This window comes from Ammospiza caudacuta, chromosome 8, assembly GCF_027887145.1.
Source record: "Ammospiza caudacuta isolate bAmmCau1 chromosome 8, bAmmCau1.pri, whole genome shotgun sequence".
Taxonomy (NCBI): domain Eukaryota; kingdom Metazoa; phylum Chordata; class Aves; order Passeriformes; family Passerellidae; genus Ammospiza; species Ammospiza caudacuta.
In genome coordinates, this window is record NC_080600.1 from 6,727,123 (window position 1) to 6,736,646 (window position 9,524).

The window sequence follows — 9,524 nt, forward strand, 5'->3', positions numbered from 1 at the left end:
GGCTTTGCCACACCTCAGTTCTCCTTCTCCCCCCTGCCAGTGCTGCTTTCCCTCTCAAATTGTCACTGTCACCCTTTGCAGTGCAGGCTTTGCTTGTTCTGGTACTGGCTCCAGAGCCCACCTGGAGCTCTGAGGAGTTTCACCCTCAATGCCCTTGGCCACCTTGGAGGAGAGACAGTTTGGATTGGATATCAGAAGATATTTCCCCATGGAAAGCCTGGCCAGGGCAGTGGTGGCGTGCTGGAAGGGCTCAGTGTGTGGATGTGGCACTTGGGGACATGGTTTTGGTGGAGCAGGCAGAGAAAAGGTTCATGGTTGGAATTGATTTTTTTCAACCTTTCCTCTTCCTTCTTCAGCTCCCTGGTTTTTACTCAGTCTCTGAAGGCCTCTCCTAAATATTGCTGTTATCTTCGATTTGTGGTTGTGCTTTCACTGCTCCAATTTCTAATTTTATTTTTTTTTTTGGATGGGGGGTGGGGAGTGAAATGTGATAAAAGGAAGTAGAAGGAAAGGTTTCTCTTTCTGTTCTTCTTTTTTTTTTTTTTTTTTTTTTTAATTTTTTTTTCTTAAAGCCAGAAATGAGCTAATGGAAAATAGGAAAAGAGCATGAAAATGCCCCAATTCTTTCAAAATAGCTCCTGGGTAATTTCCACCCTCAATCACAGATTTTTTTGTGCACCAGTAAAAAAACACAAACTGTATTTCTCCTGTGGAACTAGGGCGGGATTTTCCTTTGTCCACATGCCTTGGGCACTGACCTGGGGAGGTGGGAAGGCTTTCCCTGAGTGTTTGGTCGCTTTGAAAGCCCCGTTGTTCCCTCACAGGGATCCTTTATGCTGATCCTGCACATTCTGTGGGCATCTGTCAGCAGGAGAGGGGAGGAAATGGCTGGAATGGGTAACAAAAGAGATGAAAACAATCCCTGCTGGCCTCTGCATAATAACCAGCTGATATTAAGCCTGAGCCCAGCTGAGAACAGTTAATAATGAATGGGCATTAATTAGAGCTAAATTGCAGGGGAAGGTGCAGGCCTGGCTCTCGATGCAATTACAGGCCTGGAATTCCTAACGGGGAGAATCTGCCAGGCTGGGAATGAAGGATCAAAGGCTGGGGGAGCAACCAGGGCTGGGTCAGGGTTTAGGTGATGCCCTGGACAGGGAAGAGGCCAGAGGAGGATTAAGAGAGAGCCCAGACAGCTCCTTTGGTTTGGCCACACACCCCAAGGCCCAGAGCTGGGCTGGGCCCAGAAGGTTTGGGATGAATCCTGGTGGGAATAGGATGAGATATTCACTGGAGACCCCTCATGGTGACAACAGGGGGGAAGGGACAAAACTGGGGCTGGTCCAAGGCTGGGTCTGACACTGATGTGCTGTGTGAATGAGGAGGGGGAGGCAGAGCTGCCCTCAGCTTGGCCAGGGAGGAGCTGGAAGTGCGGATGGGATCCAAGGAGGAGCTGCAGCTGGAACACAGCCCCTCACCAGCTCTGCCAAACCGAGGGGCTCAGGCCACCAAGGGTCATTGTTGTCACTGCTGGTAATGAAGGGATGCCACTATTTTCAGGCTCAGAAGGATTTGTTGCTCAGATAAACATCAGTCTCAGAGGCTGTGAGATTTTAGAGGCACAAACAGTCAGCCATAGCTCAAAGTAGTCACAAGTTCTTTGGCAATACAGGACTTTCTAACCCAATAGACAGTGGCCACAAGGTTTATTTTGCTTTTCTAACCTATCACCTTTACTTCTACTGCACTGTGGGTACTTTTATCCAATGGGATTTTGTCACATGTACACCCAAGTGCTTTTGTTATAACCTCTAAACTCTCAGTTTACTCTACACAATGACACCCTTACATTATAAACCCTTCCCCAGCTTATCAGTACAGTTTCCTACATTATAAACCCTTCACCATCTTATCAGTACAGTTTCCTACACTATAAACCCTTCACCATCTTATCAATGCAGTTTCTCACTTACTTAAGGCATATTCTTGCTTACAACTACAGAAATGTAAGTTTATGGTTTTTCTGCTTAATGTCTATGTATTTTATTTTTACATCAATCCAGGTTTCTTCCAAGGCTGCAGATCAAACCCTTCAGTGTCTGTGGAAGTTTCTATCTTTGCAATTCCCACCAAGGGTCACTGAGCTGCTGGAAGGGCTCCTCTGAACCAGCAGCCTCACACTCTTGAAGACAGAAATCTCAGTTTTGAATCTCACCACTATTGAAAGCAGTTTTGGGATGTGCCATCTTCCAAACACACCAAACACCTTTTTTTTTTTCTTAAACCTTTTTTGTGTCTCTTTCCATCTTCCATTATGACAGTAATATTAGAAAAAATAGACTAAAATTGAAGTGAAATGGTATTTTGAGGCCTTTTGATTTCTATGGCTTTAAAAAAAAAAAAAAAAAAAAAAAAAACATGTTTCAAGAAGCTTTGGGATGCACCATCTTCCAAACACCAACTATGAGGGAAAATACCATGTTTTGAAAGCTACTATGAGGAAAAATACCTTGTTTTGGAAGCTACTATGAGGAAAAAATACCATGTTTTGGAAGTTACTATGAGGAAAAATACAGTGTTTTGAAGCTTGGGGTGTTCAAGGCAGACCTTCAGACGTGTCCCACAAATGAGAGGCAGCATCAACAATACCCAGAAAAGGCTCCTGTGCTCCAGGAAAACTCCACACTTGCTGTTTCTCCTCCTGGCCCAGTAGTGCAGTGCAAGCCTAAAGGGAATGTTCTCCCTCAGGAACAGGGATATTTTGTGGATGTTTTGGCTGAATGCAACGAGGAGAATGCGTTTTGGCACTCAGGCTCAGCACTTACAAGCACCCACAGAGGAAATTGAGGAGGCTGCTCCAGTTTGGGCTTGTCCCCTGTGCAATCACCCCTGAGGTGAGGCTGATCCCTCCCCATGGGGCTGGGATCTGTCTCAGTTTGGAAAGCCAGGAGTCTGCTAAGGAAGGCAGGAGCCTCCCCTGAAATGGAGAATGTAAACCCTCCCCACCCCTCCCAATTGCTATACATTTTAAATTAAGGTGCTCTCAGGCAAAAATATGGGAGCAGGAAATTACAGTTCTTTAATAGGGAAAGGAAAAAAAAAAGGATAAAATAAACAATGCAGTACACTAGAACAACAGTGACAGAGTCAGAACCCAGCCTGACACCCTGTGGGTCAGGCTGTTGGTGGCAGTCCCATTGGAAATGTGGCTGCAGCCCTCCTGCAGTGTCAGGGGTGGTTCTGTTGGAGCAGGGGGATCTGTAGAGAAGGATGTATGCTTCCTCTGAAGATCCAGTGGAAGGAGAGGCAGCTGCTGTTCCTCTGGGGAATCCCGTGGAGAAAGCCGTGCTGGTGTCCCAAACACCTCTGGATTATATCTGGGTAGCAATGCTTGGCTCCTCCCTCTGGGCTCACATCTCCCAATGGGATGTTCTAGTTCTTATCAGCCATGCAGTGACATTCAATAGTCTGTTATCAGCAATGTCCCCTCCCAGGGAGGTGTGAATGTGGTCACTCAAAGAGAGAGATAAAGCAAACTGCCCACCTGACAAAGGTAATCTGGGAAATTGAAAGGGAAAGGTGAAATGGGAAAGGTGAAATGGGAATTGAAAACATCTTGCATTGCAATCCTCAACAGATCCCTCCTGCAGCAGGGATGGCCCAGGGGAGGTGTCGGGTCTTGCTGGGAGCAGACCCAGCCCAGACGAAGGAGCCAGGGAAAAGGAGCTGGCAAAGCTCCATCTCCTGGGCACAGCCCTGCCAGGAGCAGAGCTTGGAGCAGGAATTCCAGGCGTGTCCCTGCAGGCAGAGCACTGAGGATGCTCCCCACATCTCACACGGGTGGGCAGGGCCGGGTTTGCTGCCTCCAAGGAGCAGCAGGAGGGAGCCTCAATCCCCAAATGCCGATCCAGCCGCGGAGAATGAGCTGACCCCAGAAATATTTACAGATTCCAAAGGAATTTGTATTTGCAGAGGCTTGATCAGGGAACAGCAGGATGGTTTGGGCTGGGAGGGATTTCAGAGATCACCTCATTCCAGCTTCCCTCATTTCCTGGTGCCAGGCCTGGGCATGCTGAGAGCAAGAGCAATTTTGTGGGATGCTGGGGCTGAGGTTTAATAGTTCTGGAAAGAAATCAAAACGCTTTAGTCCTCAAAGGTGCAGTGGATCTCCCACAATTCCAGCATTGACACCTGATGTCTCAAGGAACGTGGTTCTGTTTTGAATTTCTGCCACTTAAATTGTGGAACATCTTGAATTTGGAAGGGACCCACAAGGATCAGCAAGTCATGGAATATCAATATTAAATATTTCAGCTGGATGATGGGGTCCTGGTGTGTAGGAAACTGCTTTCAACCCATTCAGCCGTGTCCAAGATGATTTCTTTTTCCCTTCCTGACCTGCAGGGATTATTCTGGAAAAACAATTCTTCAGATGCTATGGCAGGAGGAATAAAAATAGCTGAACAGATGAACTAGCCTCCCTGGCAGTACAAATACTTCCAAGTGCTCACAGAACAGGGAAAATGAAGCCTGTAGCAGGAAACAGAGGGAATCCCTACACAAAAGAAGGAAATTTGGGAAGAATGACTAATCTAGGAGAGGAAGCTAGGTGCAGTGGCTGGCTGCTAGCACGGCAAGTGTCTCCCAAAGCATCAATGTGCCTGTCCAGCAGGGCAAAACAACCTGGAATAGCTGACATTCATGTAGGAACAGGGCTCCTGGGATGTCCAGGGGGCTGGGGCACAGAGGCTCTGAGGGGTCAGGGGAAGAAGGGAGTGGGATGAAAACAGAGATTTGCCTTTACATGCCAGCCTGGGAAGTGCTTGCAGCTGGGTGACATCAAGGTGATTTATGAGGGAAGCCCAATTAAGGTTGCCAGTGCTGGGAGCTGTTTTTCAGGCAGGAATGATGACAGGAGCAGAGCTTGCTGGCTCCTGCAGCCTCCTGTGGGCGCCTGCCCTGTGCTCTGAGCCTCTACTTGCAGGAGGCACCAGAGTGCCCACAACAAGCAGAGACACCTCTGATCCATTTCTCCCATCCCATCCATCCCCTCTGTGGTGCCAGCAGAGCTGCCCTCCCTTCCCAGGGCTCTCCACCCTCAGAATTCCAGGGGGAGGGAAGCTGTGGGGCTCCAGATTTGGGTTTAACCACGCTTATTCAGGGGAATGGTTTGGCATGGTGATAAACAGGGGCTCATACTTCAGAGGTGACTTGGTAGGCTCTGAGGAAGTGGGAGAGGAGATAAGAAAATGAGGAGAAGCTGGATAACAGGCCCTCACTATCCCTTCCACCTGGAGCAAAGGACTGGGCAGCACTGAGGCACAGATGAGACTGATGAGAAACCACTCAGCTTCATCTGCAGCTTTCTCCTTGCCAACACATGACCTCATCAGGGGGAATAAATTCCTGCAGAGCCCCCTGCACAGCCTATTCCTGACCTTTAGGAGAGCAGCATCCCACTGGCTTGGGAGTGCCACATGAGCAAAGACATTGGAGCATCTCCCCTGCACAGCCGGTGTCCCACCTTGGTCACCGCCAGCCCTTCCCTGTGTGCCAGGCTGGGCAGAACCCCCTGAACCCCACCCTGCTGCCTTCAGGGGGGAATTGGCTGCTCCAGCAGAGCTCAGAGTCGCCAGGCTCAGCCCCTGTCACCCTTCTGTACGTGGATTCAGGATTCCAAGACCTTGACCCTGCCTGGAGCAGCGGTGGGGTCTGGACGGAGGAGTGACTGCAGTGTTTGGGCCTTGGGTCAGGCCAGAGCAGGCTCCTGGCCCCAGGTCAGTGATGAATGGATGTGCCAGGCCCAGACAGGGCTTATCTCAGCTATTTGGGTTATTCCAGGCATCTGCCTTATCTCAGTGTCCAGCCCCCTGTGTGATCCTGGATTGTGGAGAACAGGTTTCATCCCCACGGCCCTCAGACTTTAACTTTCAGCTGATCCTTTCCTCTTCTCTGTCAGGAGCCAGGACATGCCTCTGGCTGTCCTGAGCAGCCAAGACCCCTGCCATGGGGCTCAGAGACCCTGGCACAGAGCCCAAAATGCCCCTGTGGTTTTGATTATGACCCATGGAGCAAATTACCAACCTTATATGAAGACCAGCAAGCTATGACAGTTTAGGTAGAATATTAGTGAAGTTATCATGGGGTGGAAAAGTAGATTTTGGGGTTTTGGTATGGGGGTTCAGGAGGCAAGATGGAGGGAACTGGGTGTGTCCAGCCTTTCTCCTTCTTGGCCTCCATCTTCTGCTGTGATGGTGGCGCTTACAGATTGGTTTAGAGTAGAAGCTCACTATCTAACATAGGTCATAGGCATTGGAAAGTAATTGTAAATATTGTACATGTAGTTGTTTTTAGTATAAAAAGATAACACTGCCCTGGGGCAGGCAGAGTGCCTTAGACTGTCTCGCTGAGCTGACCTCAGCAGGACAGGAGAAAGAATTTTATAGATAAGATGCAATAAACAACCTCGAGACTGAGAAATTAAGAGCTCTGACTCCTTCTTCAAGGGCTGAGCTGGGAAAAGAGACTTTCCAACTTTACTCAAAGTCGCTCTGACAAGCTAAAGATCCTGACACCTCTCCATCAGGGAGCTAAGGGGACAAGTCAGATGTCCCTATCCACGGCAGGGGGCTTGGAATGAGGTGTTCTCTAAGGTCCTTTCCGACCCAAAACATCCTGGGATTCCATGAATCCATGGGCTGGCTTTGAACAGGGAGGTGCAGTTACCCATGCAGGCTGGAAAAGCCACATGAGGCACAGTGGGAGCCCATGGAGGAAGGGAGATGGGCTTGTGATGCTGACCCCTCTCTCTTCTATTTTATGGATCCCAAAAACCCCTTTTGCCTGAACTTTTAGGCTGAGGGTGGTGCCTGGGCTTTGGTCACTGCTCCCCTTCAGCCTTTTTGAATTACAAGTCCTTCAGAGGGGGATGATCTCTCCTCTCTGCCCTGGATATCTTTCCCAAAAGGCCAAGGTATCTCCTGGATGATCACAGGAGCATGGACGGGAGCTGGTGGTCGGAACATTTGGGGTCTGGGTCCATTTGGGTTCCTGTCTGGGCATTCTGGGTTCATTTGGGTTCCGCCTCTGGCTGGGTTCTTGGATATCTCACGGGGAGTGATTCATGCCTGGGCCTCTCTTTGTGCAGCAGCTCTCTGTGATGCATAATAAGAGCTGAGAGATCGAGTGAGTGAGTGAGTGAGTGAGTGAGTGAGTGAGTGAGTGAGTGAGTGATGAATTCTTCCCTCAGTCAGAATATTTTTAGCTTTTTCTCTTTCTCCTCCAGCGAGTCACCTATTTTCACACGGCTTGTGGGCGCTCCATGCCAGCGAGGATCCAGCTCCTCTGCCAGGGCTGGGGACACTGCCCAGAGGCCCCAGAGCTCCTCAGCAATGAGGATGGTGCACTTTAAGATCCCCTTGTGTGTGGAATCAAGCTGAAAGCCACAAGACCACGCAGTTCCCTCTTCGTTTTTGGTGGCCCCCGGGGTCACATTTGCCCTCTGCTCCTCCACAGGCTCACGCTTCCCTTCTCGCTCTGCATGGGAGCTGGCTCTCAGGATCCTGCTCTGGAAGCTGGGATTCTGCTGGGATCATCCCCTACCAGGTGCACCAGAGCAGGTAGGATGAGATCCAGAGCACCTCTTTGGGTTTTTCACACATAATGTGGACCAGCACAGATTTTCACCAGGAGCTAATTAGTATTCCTGTGTCCCAAAAATGTGCCTGGAGACATTTTCTCCTGGAGGGCTCAGGAAAGGGGGGCAGGTCACCAGCTAAGTTGCCAAGATGTCCATCCGTCCATCTATCCATCCATCCATCCATCCATCCATCCATCCATCCATCCATCCATCATCCATCCTTTCATCCATCCATCCATGCATCCATCTATCCATCCATCCATGGATCCATCCATGCATCCATCCATCATCCATCCATCCATCCATCCATCCATCCATCCATCCATCCATCCATCCCATATAGAAAGCTGGAGCCACAGGGATGGACACTTGCACAACGGAGCTTCCAGCCTTAGGGGGTTCTCCTGTCTGTGCAGAAAAAACAATTACGTGTTTTAAATACTTAATTTGTAACATTCTTCAAGGAGAGTTCTGTGTCTCCTTCCATCTTCCATTATGGGAGTAATATAAAAAACCAGACTGAAATTGAAGTAAAATGGTATTTTGAGGGGTTTTTATTTCTATGCTTCTGGTTTTTCCCCCACATTTTGCTCTTTTTTTGTTGTTGTTGTTTTGTTGGGTTTTTTTTACACTGAGACGGCCTTTCCCTGGCCATTCCCCCTCTCCAGACTGCTCCAGGTTATCCCTCCCCTCCCCTTCCCTCTGCCCGGGGGTTTTCCCTGTGCCGTCCTCCTGCAGCTCTGTGCCTTCCTCCTCCTCCCACAGCCTGATTTATGGGGTTTATCTTTCCTTTTCACACCTCTGCTCCCTGCATAGCTGGAATTCCTCAGGGAAAGAGGGGCTGTGGGCCACCGGGAGGGGCTTCCTGCTTCCCTGGGCCACTCCAGATGCCACCAAGGGGTCCCTCAGCACGTCCATCCTCTGCCCAGGGGGCTGGGGAAGAAGGCTGCTCCTGCACAGGATCTCTAAGGTTTACACCTGGTAGAGCCAGGGCTATCAGACAATGAGGGTTGGAGAATATCCCAAATTCCTGAGGCTGCTCCTGCACAGGATCTCTCAGGATTACACCTGGACAATGAGGGGGGCTGGAGAATATCCCACATTCCTGAGGCTGCTCCTGCTTGTCTGTGCTGGCAGCTTTTCCCTCTCCCTCTGTATCCAAGGGGTCGGGATGAAGGAGCCCTGCCCTGCCACGTTCCCCACAGCCACAGCTCACCCCCCAGGGCACAAAAAGGACATTTTGGAGGTGGGGCAGGTCCATCCTTGAGGGATGCTTCTATTCCCTGGGGATTCCTGCATCCCTTGTCCCTCCCAGGTGTCTCCCGGCCTGGCTCTGAGCCTGGGGATGGATCAGCAGGGACCAGGCTGGGGTTGGGACACAGAATGGGACACAGATTCATCTATCAGCACCCTCCATCCCCGATTCCCCTCCTCTCCAACAGCTGAGCAAGAGTAAAGGCATTCATCCCTCTGTGCTCTGTGGGAATTGCTCTTCCATGGGAGTTAAAGTCCCCAGATCAGAGTGAAATACTCACTGGAATTTAATTTATCCAATCTGCAGGCAGGGTAGAGCAGCCACCACTCCCCAGCACCCCCACAGCAACCAGGGACATAAAATGAGGGCACAGGGACCTGAGGATTTTCCATCTGGGAAATGCACCCTGGATCTGCCAGCCTTTCACCCCAGACGCAGCTTTAGGGCCAGGGATCCCCTTTTGGGGACATCTCTGATGCCAAGAATAGGAGCAGGCAGCGTCTGGGTCAGCTGGGATGGCTCCCACAGGGGTTTCCCACTCTTGCTGGTGTTCCAGGTCTCCTTTTTTCCTTGGAGAAGGAGCAGAACTCCTGATTTCTCACTCTGCACTTGGGGAATTTCACAGCTCAG